This window comes from Coregonus clupeaformis, unplaced genomic scaffold (genome assembly GCF_020615455.1).
Source record: "Coregonus clupeaformis isolate EN_2021a unplaced genomic scaffold, ASM2061545v1 scaf1182, whole genome shotgun sequence".
Taxonomy (NCBI): domain Eukaryota; kingdom Metazoa; phylum Chordata; class Actinopteri; order Salmoniformes; family Salmonidae; genus Coregonus; species Coregonus clupeaformis.
Genome location: NW_025534636.1, coordinates 102,691 through 118,493, shown reverse-complemented (window position 1 = coordinate 118,493; position 15,803 = coordinate 102,691). Strand labels below are relative to the sequence as shown.

At 42.0% G+C, this 15,803-nt stretch overlaps 1 protein-coding gene across 1 annotated transcript in view; it reads left to right on the top strand.

Annotated features, from left to right (window-relative positions):
- Positions 1–2,752: 2,752 nt before the first annotated feature.
- The window catches only part of LOC121552590 (visinin-like protein 1), a 54,880-nt gene continuing 41,829 nt past the window's right edge, over positions 2,753–15,803 (top strand). Inside the window, exon 1 of the mRNA XM_041865548.2 lies at positions 2,753–2,971. The gene's annotated coding sequence lies outside the window, so the exon portion shown is untranslated. The remainder of the gene's footprint in view (positions 2,972–15,803) is intronic.

The window sequence follows — 15,803 nt, the reverse complement described above, 5'->3', positions numbered from 1 at the left end:
AAGTCAGATTTCCCAGTTCCGAGTTAACAGTTGTTTTGAGCTTGGCAGAAATCATGCTGGATTGACAGCATGGCCAATGTTGAATGTTTATCATTTTAAGCTTGGATAAGAGACCCTTAAACCAAGAATTGGGAAAACATACACACTCCACTGAATAGCAGGCCAGTGATTGCTTTGCAATGCTTGCAGTTAGCCACTGATTCCTTCGAAACCACTCATTGTTGAATTTGCGATTTCCAACTTGTTTTGTAATGTTTATGTCGAATGGCCGATGAGCACCGATACGTTTTATCTATAATTTCTCGTCATTATTTTTCTTCATATGACAAGGATTAAAAAGGATTTGCCAGTAGATCGTCGACTTGATTCATAATGATGACTGCTAGCTAAGATTTTGAAAGTATGATGTTGACATGATCAGTCCAATGAAAGCTACTGTAGATTTGAGGTCATTTTACCTGTGGCCAATGACCTTGAGCCTTCTTGGATGGGCACTTCTAATGCAACTCTATGGCAGCACCCAAGGGGAGAGAATTTTTGAGCTCTACCCTTAGATTTGGCAGCGACGTAGTGTCCCCATGAGTGACAGAACACTGAGCCAATCACGGCACAACTAGAGAAGATTACCAACCCCTACGCTCTGTGTTTTCCGCTGGCTTCCCCACCACCACAGAAAGCACTGAGCTAGGCTGAAACACCTGCATTTTGGAGCTGCCTTACTCAAGAAAGCAAAAAAGAGACCATGTTTGAATGGAGGCTTTATTAACTCAATGATTTACAGTGGCTTGCGAAAGTATTCACCCCCCTTGGCATTTTTCCTATTTTGTTGCCTTACAACCTGGAATTAAAATCGATTTTTGGGGGGTTTGTATCATTTGATTTACACAACAGGCCTACCACTTTTAAGATGCAAAATATTTTTTCTTGCGAAACTAACAAGAAATAAGACAAAAAAACTGAAAACTTGAGCGTGCATAGCTATTCACCCCCCCGGCCCCCCCAACGTCAATACTTTGTAGAGCCACCTTTTGCAGCAATTACAGCTGCAAGTCTCTTGGGGTATGTCTCTATAAGCTTGGCACATCTAGCCACTGGGATTATTGCCCATTCTTCAAGGCAAAACTGCTCCAACTGCTTAATGTTGGATGGGTTCCGCTGGTGTACAGCATTCTTTAAGTCATAACACAGATTTTCAATTGGATTGAGGTCTGGGCTTTGACTAGGCCATTCCAAGACATTTAAATGTTTCCCCTTAAACCACTCAAGTGTTGCTTTAGCAGTATGCTTAGGGTTATTGTCCTGCTGGAAGGTGAACCTCCGTCCCAGTCTCAAATCTCTAGAAGACTGAAACAGGTTTCCCTCATGAATTTCCCTGTACTTAGCGCCATCCATCATTCCTTCAATTCTGACCAGTTTCCCAGTCCCTGCCGATGGAAAACATCCCCACAGCATGATGCTGCCACTACCACGCTTTACTGTGGGGATGGTGTTCTCGGGGTGATGAGAGGTGTTGGATTTGCGCCAGATAGTTCTTGATGGCCAAAAAGCTAAATTTTACTCTCATCTGACCAGAGTACCTTCTTCCATATGTTTTGGGAGTCTCCCACATGCCTTTTGGCAAACACCAAACGTGTTTGCTTATTTTTTTCTTTAAGCAATGGCTTTTTTTCTGGCCACTCTTCCGTAAAGCCCAGCTCTGTGGAGTGTACGGCTTAAAGTGGTCCTATAGACAGATACTCCAATCTCCGCTGTGGAGCTTTGCAGCTCCATCAGGGTTATCTTTGATCTCTTTGTTGCCTCTCTGATTAATGCCCTCCTTGCCTGGTCCGTGAGTTTTGGTAGGCGGCCCTCTCTTGGCAGGTTTGTTGTGGTGCCATATTCTTTCAATTTTTTTATCATGGATTTAATGGTGCTCTGTGGGATGTTCAAAGTTTCTGACATTTTTTTATAACCCAACCCTGATCTGTACTTCTACACAACTTTGTCCCTGACCTGTTTGGAGAGCTCCTTGGTCTTCATGGTGCCGCTTGCTTGGTGGTGCACCTTACTTAGTGGTGTTGCAGACTCTGGGGCCTTTCAGAACAGGTGTTATATACTGAGATCATGTGACAGATCATGTGACACTTAGATTGCACACAGATGGACTTTAATTAACTAATTATGTGACTTCTGAAGGTAATTGGTTGCACCAGATCTTATTTAGGGGCTTCATAGCAAAGGGGGTGAATACATATGCATGCACCACTTTTCCGTTATTTATTTTTTTGAATTTTTTTAAACAAGTTTTCATTTCACTTCACCAATTTGGACTATTTTGTGTATTTCCATTACATGAAATCCAAATAAAAATCCATTTAAATTACAGGTTATAATGCAACAAAATGGAAAAACACCAATGGGGATGAATACTTTTGCAAGGCACTGTATATCTGTTGACAATGACCCTCATGAGACTGTACATTTAATCCACATCAAAATCCACCTGCTCATTCTACTTCATAGTTCTGCATAACATGGGTGCAGCAGAAAGCGTATTTATTTCCTCATCTTGCGCAAATTAAAAAAGCACCCCACCAAAACAGTTGTCTCCTGCATGCATCAACCTCTCTGTGTGAGGGAGACTGACACACAGAGAGAGAGAGAGAGAGAGAGAGAGAGAGAGAGAGAGAGAGAGAGAGAGAGAGAGAGAGAGAGAGAGAGAGAAAGAGAGAGAGAGACACGTGATGCACACGGTCTGACGCTGCGCTTCATTGTATCCTCAGTGAGAGTGTGAATGTCTGTGGACTGTTCTGCTTGCTTGCAGCATCCTAGGAACTGCATCAGTGAATTTCGACTAGGCTCATTTCTTCCCAAGAAAACCTCACCACAGGGGTCGACAGAATAGTAAACGTTTGACTAATAGCGTCTCTGTCCACACATAACCCACTCTGAAGAAGAACGCAAAGCCCCATTAACTTCGCACTCTTTCAAGGTAAATATGTTTTCTTTATTGTGGATAATAGTAAAATGCACAGGGAATCCCTCCCTGTATTCCATTATGATTTGTATAGAGATAATCATGATAAGTAATTAATTGCTAGATACATTATATTGCAGACTATTCAGTTGTATGAAACAATTAGGTTAGTTGTCTTTAAAAAAAGTTGTATTAAATGGAAATAAATAAAGACGTTTGCAGCATTAACATTGGGGAAGCATGCCCCATCTTCTGAAGATGCTATATCATAATGGATCATCAGTACAACTACAAATCATAATGTAATAATTTAGGCTACAGAAAACAATTACGTCAGTTATGGCTCTTTTTCACCCAAGCAAATAGCCTGATACTGTATGGGGAGGGAGTGGGTTAGCCTACTCCACTGGTGGATATTTCAAAAACAAAAGTATCAGCAGTCTAACAGGAAAAAGGCTACATGTCAGTAGTATCCAGTTAGTGGTGTTGTTTTCATTCATTTGTCAAATGCAATATATGAAATGTTTAAATACAGCTGTAATATGGCATTTTCCGCTGAGCTTTCCTCCACTGTGGTTCTGATGTGTTTAGGAGATGTTGCCTCGTGCCTGGCACGTCGGTATGCGCTTGCGCTGGCTGTGCTGCACGCAGGGAACCATTTGGCGGATGATGCTAGTTTAGAAACAAAGCAAATTTAGATTTTTTCCCCCAATGTGTTTATATCATATTATGTTGTTTAAACATCTGATACTGATATATTTTCTTGAAACCATGCTCTTGTTTGTGGTGGTGCTAAGAGGTCATGATTGCAAGACCTGCAGTGCATATGTAGGCCTATACTACTGCTACTTTGTTCATGTATATATGGCTATTGGTATTGTACTGGGTTTTAACTCTCAAGGTCATGCCCTAGTGGAAAATAATGGAAAAGGGACATGCTGTTACATAATGTGCCTGGCCAATGTACAGAGAGAGGACTGCTAGTTCGTATACTGTAAGAGAATCAGCCAATGACTATGCTTTACTAATAGGCTGCCCCAGATCTTTAGAAACATGTACTGTATGCAATTTGGTACTTGCTCAGTGTACTGACGGGATGACAACTGGTTTTAATAAGTCAACATGATTCTCTCTTTGCAATGACCTGCAGACAGACCTCTTTGTGGCAGAGTGGCACTATCTGGGTCTTTTGTGATCACTAACACGACTAATGCTACAGCAGTAGATTCAGCAGTAGATTCAAATTTACTAAACAAGCACCATTGTGAGAAGTGATAATCTTGTATTTGTAATAATAATAATAATAATAAGTGATGAGTATGATTATTAGGTGTAGGCAGCAGATCTTGATGAGGGTTATTTTAAGCAATTTGAGCGCACTTAGAATCGTGGTGCTGAAAGGACAGCACCCTAACCAAGTGATCACATGTCGTTCTGGGTTCCACTGTGCAAGAGTTTGATGAACATCAAGGCAGACGCTGGGAATTTGGATCCTAGATCTCGTTGGTGTGATGATGAGTTTGATGCGGTGGATCAGTTTGTCTGCATACGCAATAAGCAATTCTGACAGTAGAGCGAGTTCAAGTTCGTCGTTCATGAGCCCCAAGTCCATAACCAACTGTTTTGAGGAAAGCCGTTTTAGCAACCCCTGGTAGAGTTTCCTCTCTGTGGCTGTTCTTGTTACATAGGATTTGGCCCGCTCAAAGTGTTCAAGCCTCCAACGGACGCCCTTTGCACACGCGCCTACAGTTATTTATCATTCGCACCACCGCCAGAGAGTGAGAAGACAGGGAAGAAAACCACCATTTACCTACCTACAGTGCCTTCAGAAGGTATTCATACCCCTTGACTTAATGGATTATTACATTTGTTTCTCACCCATCTACACATAATGACAAAGTGAAAACATGTTTTTTGAAATTTTAGCAAATGTATTGAAAATGAAATACAGAAATATTGCATTTACATAAGTATTCACACCCCTGAGTCAATACATGTTAGAATCACCTTTGGCATCAATTACAGCTGTGAGTCTTTCTGGGTAGGTCTCTAAGAGCTTTCCACACCTGGATTGTACAATATTTGCACATTATTATTTTTTTAATTCTTCATGCTCTGTCAAGTTGTTGCTGATCATTGCGAGACAGCCATTTTCATGTCTTGCCATAGACTTTCAAGCCGATTTAAGTCAACACTGTAACTAGGCATCTCAGGAACATTCAATGTTGTCTTGGTAAGCAACTCAAGTGTGTATTTGGCCTTGTGTTTTAGGTTATTGTCCTGCTGAAAGGTGAATTTGTCTCCCAGTGTCTGTTGGAAAGCAGACTGAACCAGGTTTTTCTCTAGGATTTTGCCTGTGCTTAGCTCTATTCCGTTTCTTTTTATCCTAAAAAACTCCCTAGTCCTTGCCAATGACAAGCATACTTGTACTTGGTACTCAGTGATGTGTTGTGTTGGATTTGCCCCAAACATTATGTTTTTTTATTCAGAACATAAAGTTACTTTTTTTGCCACATTTTTTGCAGTATTACTTTGTCCTCACGGTGAAATCCCTGAGCAGTTTCTTTCTTCTCCAGCAACTGAGCTAGGAAGCACATCTGTATCTTTGTAGTGACTGGGTGTATCAGTGGAGGCTCCTCAGAGGAGGAAGTGGAGGACCATCCTCCTCAGTGAATTTCATAAAAATTAAAATAGTGAAACATTAAAAAAGTTATCCTTTTTAGATAAAACTATACGAAATGTATTCACATTTCACCAAATAATTGATTAAAACACACTGTTTTGCAATGAAGGTCTACAGTAGCCTCAACAGCACTCTGTAGGGTAGCACCATGGTGTAGCTGGAGGACAGCTAGTTTCTGTCCTCCTCTGGATACATTGACTTCAATACAAAACCTAGGAGGCTCATGGTTCTCACCCTCTTCCATAGACTTACACAGTAATTATGACAACTTCCAGAGGACGTCCTCCAACTTATCAGAGCGCTTGCAGCATGAACTGACATGTTGTTCACCCAATCAAAGGATCAGAGAATGAATCTAGTACTGAAAGCATAAGGTACAGCTAGCTAGCACTGCAGTGCATAAAATGTGGTGAGCATTTGACTCAAAGAGAGTGAAAGACAATAGTTGAACAGTTTTGAACAAATACATTTGTATAAAATAAAGGAGAAGCAAGAGAGAGAGAGAGAGAGAGAGAGCTAGCTATATATATATATATATATATATATATATATATATATATATATATATATATATATATATATATATAAATACTTTCACTTACTTAACTAGCCAATGCAGCTAGCTAGTTTAGCCTACTCAAACACCCGGCTCAAACAGAGAGCGATTCTATGTTACCTAGCTGGCTATGGCTATCCAACGTTAGAATTCTTCCATGTCAAGGTAAGCTTTTGGTTTTATTATTTTATTGCCACCGGGGCCTGCCGCTGTAACTGCTAAACTGCTTGCTAACTGTACACTGTACTGCATGATTTTAGCGGGTTTACTAACGCGTTAGTTCTAGTAGCTATGTTAACTTGACGTTAGCGAATATGGTGACAACGATGCAGGCTGTGTGTAGCGGTTATGATATAAAGGTTTGGCTTGGGAAGGTTTTTTCGACTGGTCACAGACAGCTGATGTGTTGTGCACTGAAGTCCACAAGTGAAGGGAAAAGGTGAGAGGAGGAGAGCACGCAGATGAGAGAAGGAATTATCCAACGATCAAAGGGATCACGCTGTTTTTAAAATATTTGATATATATATATTTTTTTTTTGTAAAAAAAATTAGGGGGTGGATCAGCTTTAATATTGCAGATAGATTGTAACTTCCATCAATGTAATTGTCTGCATCACTTCCAATCCCCCATATGTTTTTTTTTTCTCGCAAATATATACATATATACACATCCATATACATTTCCTTTTTTAAAATATATTTCCCTTTATTACTTTCCAACCCCACCACCCCTTCTCTAATTGGAGTAAACTAGTGAACAACAATGCTTAGGCCTCTACTTCCAGCTTATACATACTATATACATTTTATGGACACAGTCAATTTTACAATAATTTTATTTTGTTTGTTTTCACTCCTGAACTTCCTCTACCCTCAACCTCTCTGATAATTTTCATGATGTCCATCCGGTTTGCTTCTATATGCCATATCTTTCTAACTGTGCTCTTTCACAAAAGCTTATTATATTATTGATCGATTGACTATGACTTTTCAGATCACCCAGTAATGCTATCTGCAGGGTTAGCTCCAGGTAAATATTGCAATCCTTTAGCCATTCCTGGACCTGTGTCCAAAAACAAGCTACAAATGGACAGTACCAAAACAAATGATCTAATGATTCTGTCTCTTCGCTGCAAAATCTGCAGAGCTGGGAAGATTGTATCCCCCATATAAATAACATTCTATTGGTAGCAAGAATATATATAAAATTTAAATTGAAAAAGTTTTGAATCCGGCGTCGTTTTGCGTATTAGTTCATAAACACTATGCCATGGGATCGGTACGTCAAAAATATCTTCCCAACTATTTTGCAATCTATATGGGATGGCTGTCAATCCTTTGGTCCTGAAATGAAACTGGTATACTTTGTTATTTATCACAGTTTTCTTTAACCAATATGTTCTTTAATACAAGGCCGACAGACAAGTTCCTTACATTTTCCCCCTTCCACTTTCCTCTTCCATTTTTGCGGTAATGCTGCAATTATTTGGTTGTAATTTTGGGTAGAGCAGACATTTCCATATGTTTTTGTTAGCTGCATGTGCGACATAACTCCACCAGTCCTACCGATGATATCATTTATGAAGATTATACCTTTTTTTAACATTTTGTCCAAAGAAAATGTTTTTTTATCAATTAGTATATTTGAGTTTAACCACAATATTTGTTGCATTATTTGTTCTGTCGTTTCTGGAGGTTTAAATTGAAATTGCAACCAACTTTCTATGGCTTGTTTTAGAAATAGTGATATTTGGGAGATGATTTCCTTTTCAAATAACTGAAGGGATAAGGTGAGAGGAGGAGAGCATGTAGATGAGAAAGGAATTATCCAACAATCAAAGGGATCACGCTGTTTGTATGTGGCTGCTATGAAGGTGAACTGTGTTTGCGTTTGTGATCAAGGCGGATTTCATTCTGCCGATTATGTTGAAAAAAAAACTTCAACGGAAGCAAACGGAACGAAATGGGGATAAACATAGCTGAATTTGTCCAATACAAACTCTTGTTTGCAACTGTTGGACCCGTGGTCACAAGTCATGAAGGCAGTCAAATTCCACGTGACCATTTAGTCACGGTAGTTAGGCTTCTCCAAGCTCTGATGCTGCTGATGGTCATTAGTAGCCTACCAAACCTGCTAACTGCCTGGTACTCAGCACTCTATTGTCCCTCTAATCACTCTGACATCAATGCAAATGTATTCGAAAATCTAATCAAACACTTAATGAGAGCCCATGAGCTCATGTTGCACAACATTTCTATAGGCTATGCAATTGTGTGAGAAAACAGAGTGATGGCCTCTATTAAAAAGAGGAGGATCCCATCAGCTTTCTATAGGCTAGGCCTACTATATTTATTTCTCAACATTCCTAATATTAAGCACATTGCTTATCTTTACAACAGGAGTATAGCCTACCTGGCTAGCATGAAAATGAACCACGGGAATAGCGTCCTCCATTCGCTATTTAAGTGCATAGATTACATGTATTTTTTCCCCTGCCTCTGTTTTGAGACAGGTGCATGATAATGGTCCATTCTAAATCAAAACAAATTTCACACATATATTATTTAGTATATGTAAAGACAAGATTAAATCAAGAATAGTCTGATGTGTGATCGCTTGTCTATCACTTGTGAATTATATATTATCACTTGTGAATCATGTCCAGCTTAAGGCGCATTCCTTTTTTTTGTGACTTTTTCAAATCATAGTCGCACACCTCATGTAGCTTAGTCCATAGGGCTATATGTTTTGATAAGGTTTGTATCACAACTGAAGTGGCCAAATAACTTCTTAAAATTAAGCACATGAATCCGCTTTACAACAGGTGTAGAGCATAACTGGCATACATATACAGCGTTTGAGTTTCAAGTTTGGGGAAGATCATTTTCAACATAAAAATGCACCTTTATAATAAAAGCAATACATGCATAATCTCATTTGTGGTAACTTTTGAGAATGGTGTTTTCCCGCTAATGGAACATTCGCGCTTATAGCCTACTGCAGTGTGCGCATTGCTGCGCTTATAATGTGAAGAAATAGCCTATTAGTTTATCAACATTTTAAGCTAAACGTTCTGATCTGTTGCGTCAGCCTTTACTTTAAAAAACAATTGGGATGCTAGTGGTTGTATTAATTTGGGATCTATCGCATCCCACAACTGTCCCAGACTATGTTTGGAATATGTATTTCTCGCTCAAAATAGGCCAACTTTTGTACTATGGGGGACAGTAGATTGACATAGGCTAGTGCTTTTGCTGTTCGCTAGGCCTACTCATCTTGTTTGCTGACGAAAAGTAAATGTGGACAGTTCTTCCAATATCTTCAATATGCACCTCGGAATTGGATAAGGACAAGCGCAGTTGTGTCCCCAATGTGTCTGTATTGACCTGTAGCCTGTGAGAAAGACCCGATCATGCGACCAAGAGCCATGTGAGTGAGAAGTGCTTTGGAGCGCGAAGCCGAGATAGGGGAATTATAATTATTATATTCAGCCCAAAGGCACAACGGCCACTGGCCGCAAAAGGCATGGATTTTTTTAGGGGGCATTATGGCCACAGAAAGGGGATGCCGCCGGGAAATTCGAGGCATTATCAAGTGCTTGTCAAATTGTGAATGAAAGACTGATGAAGTGTGTACAGCCTGTGCAAAAAACAGAGCAGAGCACATGCCTTAAATGCGACTTTAGAGCTCATTAGATTCACATCATGTAGCCTTAGAATGTATTAAAAATCAAAACATATAGCCCAATGTTTGTATCACAATTAAAGTTACATACAGTACCAGTCAAAAGTTTGGACACACCTACTCATTCAAGGGTTTTTCTTTATTTTTACTATTTTCTACATTGTAGAATAATAGTGAAGTAATCAAAACTATGAAATAACACATATGGAATCATGTAGTAACCAAAAAGGTTTTAAACAAATCAAAATATATTTTATATTTGAGATTCTTCAAAGTAGCCACCCTTTGCCTTGATGACAGCTTTGCACACTATTGGCATTCTCTCAACCAGCTTCATGAGGTAGTCACCTGGAATGCATTTCAAGTTAATTTGTGGAATTTCTTTCCTTCTTAATGCGTTTGAGCCAATCAGTTGTGCTGTGACAAGGTAGGGGTGGTATACAGAAGATAGCCCTATTTGGTAAAAGACCAAGTTTATATTATGGCAAGAACAGCTCAAATAAGCAAAGAGAAACGACAGTCAAATCAAATCAAATCAAATCTAATCTAATTTTATTTGTCACATGCGCCAAATACAACAGGTGTAGACCTTACAGTGAAATGCTTACTTACAAGCCCTTGTCCAACAATGCAGTTTTAAGAAAGAATACCCGAAAAAATAACACTATAAAATACAATATAAAATAATACGAAATATAAAAGTAACAAATAATTAAAGAGCAGCAGTAAAAATAACAATTGCGAGGCTATATACAGGGGGTACCGGTACCGAGTCAATGTGCGGGGGCACCGGTTAGTCGAGGTAATTGAGGTAATTTGTACATGTAGGTAGAGTTATTAAAGTGGCTATGCATTACTTTCAGACATAAAGATCAGTCAATACGGTACATTTCAAGAACTTTGAAAGTTTCTTCAAGTGCAGTCGCAAAAACCATCAAGCGCTATGATGAAACTGGCTGTCATGAGGACCGCTACAGGAAAGGAAGACCCAGAGTTACCTCTGCTGCAGAGGATAAGTTCATTAGAATAACTGCACCTCAGATTGCAGCCCAAATAAATGCTTCACAGAGTTCAACTAACAGACAAATCTCAACATCAACTGTTCAGAGGAGACTGCGTGAACCAGGACTTCATGGTCGAATTGCTGAAAAGAAACCACTGCTGAAGGACACCAATAGTAATAAGAGACTTGCTTGGGCCAAGAAACACAAGCAATGGACATTAGACCAGTGGAAATCTGTCCTTTGTCTTTGTCAGACGCAGAGTAGGTGAACGGATGATCTCTGCATGTGTGGTTCCCACCGTGAAGCATGGAGTAGGAGGTGTGATGGTGTGGGGGTGCTTTGCTGGTGACACTGTCTGTGATTTATTTAGAATTCAAGGCACACTTAACCAGCATGGCTACCATAGCATTCTGCAGCAATACGCCATCCCATCTGGTTTGGGCTTAGTAGGACTATCATTTGTTTTTCAACAGGACAATGACCCAACACACCTACAGGCTGTGTAAGGGCTATTTTACCAAGAAGGAGAGTGATGGAGTGCTGCATCAGATGACCTGGCCTCCACAATCCCCCGACCTCAACCAAATTGAGATGGTTTGGGATGAGTCGGACCGCAGAGTGAAGGAAAAGCAGCCAACAAGTGCTTAGCATATATGGGAACTCCTTCAAGACTGTTGGAAAAGCATTCCAGGTGAAGCTGGTTGAGAGAATGCCAAGAATGTGAAAAGCTGTCATCAAGGCAAAGGGTGGCTACTTTGAAGAATCTCAAATATAAAATATATTTTGATTTGCTTAAAACTTTTTTGGCTGCTACATGATTCCATATGTGTTATTTCATAGTTTTGATGTCTTCACTATTATTCTACAATGTAGAAAATAGTAAAAAATAAAGAAAAACCCTTGAATAAGTAGGTGTGTCCAAACTTTGACTGGTACTGTAAATAACTCTAAATGAAGCATACAGGAGTACCTGTTTCTTTGTTAACCGCTCAACACAGAATAGCCGCATGTGCGCACTCCCTCAAATCGTTTGGAGAAAATATCTGTTCTATTTTTTTCAGGTATTCTATTCTTCATTCTATAAAATAATATAAAATAATCCCACGGAATTCTAAGCAAATCTTGTCTGCTAAATGAACTAATGAACTTCTTTATATCATGTTTCTTAAGACCTGTCTAAAATAAATAATGGATTTATTGTGATGGTGTAGGCTATATTCAATGGATTTCTTAGACTTTTTAAAATGTAGATGTTCCAAAGGTCTGCATCAGTGGCTTGTAGGCTTTGCGTGGAAGCCAGGAGATGCTAAATGTGTTCATGTTAGTTAACGGGCAATTACCGTGAGACTGGCAGTTATTTGCTTGACAATCACTGGCTGACAAAATGTAATCACCGCCACAACCCTAGCCATGCTCATTAAAAAAATGATTGTCCTCCCTCATCTTAAACTTCACCGACCGCCACTGCCATGTATTCTCAAATTGAAAATGGTGTGGGAGTGCCTCTCCCCCGTGCTACAGCAGCACTACATCCCTGCATGTCACATCTATTCACTCACTGTCTGCTGATGTTGATGCTCTGAACTGGACTTGTACTTTAGAAATATGTACAGTTTCATCATCAGCGGATAGCCTAGTTCGCCGCCTACGGCTCTTGGCAACGGTGCTGTGTTTGAGAGCTTTGCAAAGCATGTACCCATTATCAGACTTGCTGTGCTTGCAGGGTGTGAATGGAGGCGCTTTTAAAGTGTCACACCTCTCAGAGTGGATGGGTAGTATCCCGGTGGTGGACGATGCATGCTCATCATTGCTCACATGGGACAGATCGATCTGGTGCTGCTGCTGCTGTTTTGGGGTCTACTTCATTGGGTTTGACAGCACGTATTGTGACAAGTAAAATGTCACCCTTAAATTTGTGTCAGAACGTACTGCTTGCTTCGACAGTACAGCACCATCCATCCATCGCCTGATGTTTGTCATATGGGTATGCTCACAACAACACAGCTTCTTCTGGAGATGTGCTTTGACTTTCACTATCAAACTGGTTGCTGGATTGCTGGGTCAGGAGAATGATAGTCTTATGTTGGCTTCATACACTGCTAGGCTACTACCTTGGTGGGTTCATAGCATGGTCCTATTGTGGATGTGTTCATTCCTCTTGTGCTCTAGTTAAGAAGGAGCCACGACAATTATATCAGAGGCATGGAGATAGTTACAGTCTCATGGCCTTTACTAGGCCTTTGCCATGGCCAGATTGATAGCCCACTGAGCTAAAGCATAGCCATAGTTACTCGTCACGTAACCAAACTACCTCCACCACTTTGGTATATGTTCCCTTTGATGATTTGTCATTAGAGTACAATCTAATTCCATTTCTTGCCATGACATGAAAGTTCCGAAAATAGTTTAAGTGGAGTGTCCTCTTCAGTTGTTCTAAGACCCACGAGAATAACATGATGGAGTTGTTTTGTGAGGAAGGCAATTAGTATATGCTTGTCGGAACTGCAAATGTGTCCATAACATTAATATGGCAAGGGGCCTGATGATGTTCCTTTGATGTAGCCTAACAATCGCTACCTTGGCCTTCGCTCAAGCCCTGTCCATTGAGACTAAGAGTCACTTGGGTCAGCATTAAATGTAATATATTTATAATTCATTCACTTTCCAATGCCTTCGGAAAGTATCCAGACCCCTTGACTTTTTCCACATTTTGTTACGTTACAGCCTTATTCTAAAATTGAATAAATAAATAAATGTCCTCAGCAATCTACACACAGTACCTGTCACGCCCTGGCTCTGGGGACTCTAATATGTTGAGCCAGGGTGTGTATAGTCATTGTGTGTTCTAGGTTTCACTTTCTGGTTTTGTATTTCTATGTTGGCCAGGGTGGCTCCCAATCAGAGACGGCTGTAGCTCGTTGTCTCTGATTGGGAGTCATACTTAGGTAGCCGTTAGGCATTCATTTGGTGTGGTTTCTTGTTCGTATTTGGTTTGTGTATGACCATTGACTGTCACGTCATCGTTTTGTTGTTTTGATCGTGTGATCATTAATTAAATAAATATGTTCGCCTTCAACGCTGCGCCTTGGTCCTCCTCTATGTATGACGATCGTGACAGAAGAAACCACCAAGACTTGACCAAGCAGCGTGTCCAGGAGCCATCGCCAGGGAGATCTCTAGCAGATCTCCTTCGCCTCCACGACTGGGTCAAGCCGGGTGAGGAAGAGAAGGGCTTGACATTGTGGCAGAAGGGCAAAAGGCTGGCGAGGGACATGGAGACCTGGTCCACGGGTAGGAGAGACGCCCAGAAAATTTTTAGGGGGGGGCTAACGCCGTGGACGACGGGCCAGCAGGAGACCGCGGCAGAGCGGCCCAGCGGGTTGGCAGAGGAGGCCGCCAGGTTACGGGGGCCACTGGTCGAAGAGGGGGTGGAAGGTGTAGAGGCACGGCGAGAGGTACTGGGGTGTGTTACCAGTCCGGTCCGGCCCATTCCAGATCCCTGCGTAGGACCAGTGGTGTGTGTCCCCAGTACGGTCCGGCCTGTTCCTGCTCCCCGCACCAAGTCAGTGGTGCGCTTCGTCAGCCCGGCTCGGCCCGTTCCTGCTCCCCGCACCAAGTCAGTGGTGCGCTTCGTCAGCCCGGCTCGGCCCGTTCCTGCTCCCCGCACCAAGTCAGTGGTGCGCTCGTCAGCCCGGCTCGGCTCGTTCCTGCTCCCCGCACCAAGTCAGTGGTGCGCCCGTCAGCCCGGCTCGGCCCGTTCCTGCTCCCCGCACCAAGTCGGTGGTGCGCTCGTCAGCCCGGCTCGGCCCGTTCCTGCTCCCCGCACCAAGTCAGTGGTGCGCTTCGTCAGCCCGGCTCGGCCCGCTCCTGCTCCCCGCACCAAGTCAGGGGTGCCGCTTCGACAGCCCGGCTCGGCCCGCTCCTGCTCCCCACACCAAGCCAGTGGTGTGCGTCGTCAGTCCGGCACGGCCCGTGCCTGTTCCACCGGTGGCTGCTCCGGCACCGGTCAGATGCTTCACGCTGGAGCTAGAGCAATCCGCTCCACCAGTGTGCAGTCCAGCTCCGGCCAGCGGGGCCAGACCGGACCAGGGGTACTTTGGGGGGTTGGAGAGGGAGCGGGGATCAGGCCCAGAGCCGGATCCGCCGCCTAAGCGGAGCGCCCACCCGGTCCCTCCCCTGTGGTATTTGGTGGGCGCGGTCGGAGTCCGCGCCTTTAGGGGGGGGTACTGTCACGCCCTGGCTCTGGGGACTCTAATATGTTGAGCCAGGGTGTGTATAGTCATTGTGTGTTCTAGGTTTCACTTTCTGGTTTTGTATTTCTATGTTGGCCAGGGTGGCTCCCAATCAGAGACGGCTGTAGCTCGTTGTCTCTGATTGGGAGTCATACTTAGGTAGCCGTTAGGCATTCATTTGGTGTGGTTTCTTGTTCGTATTTGGTTTGTGTATGACCATTGACTGTCACGTCATCGTTTTGTTGTTTTGATCGTGTGATCATTAATTAAATAAATATGTTCGCCTTCAACGCTGCGCCTTGGTCCTCCTCTATGTATGACGATCGTGACAGTACCCCATAATGACAAAGCAAAAACATTTTTTGAAATGTTTGCAAAGGTATTAAAAATAAAAAACAGAAAAACCATGTTTACATAAGTATTCAGACCCTTTGCTATGAGACTCAAAATTGACCTCAGGTGCATCCTGTTTCCATTGATCATCCTTAAGATGTTTCTACAACTTGATTGGAGACCACGTGGTAAATTCAATTGATTGGACATGATTTAGAAAGACACACACCTGTCTATATAACGTCCCAAAGTTGACAGTGCATGTCAGAGCAAAACCAAACCATAAGGTCGAAGAAATTGTCCGTAGAGCTCCAAGACATGATTGTGTTGAGGCACAGATCTGGGGAAGGGTAC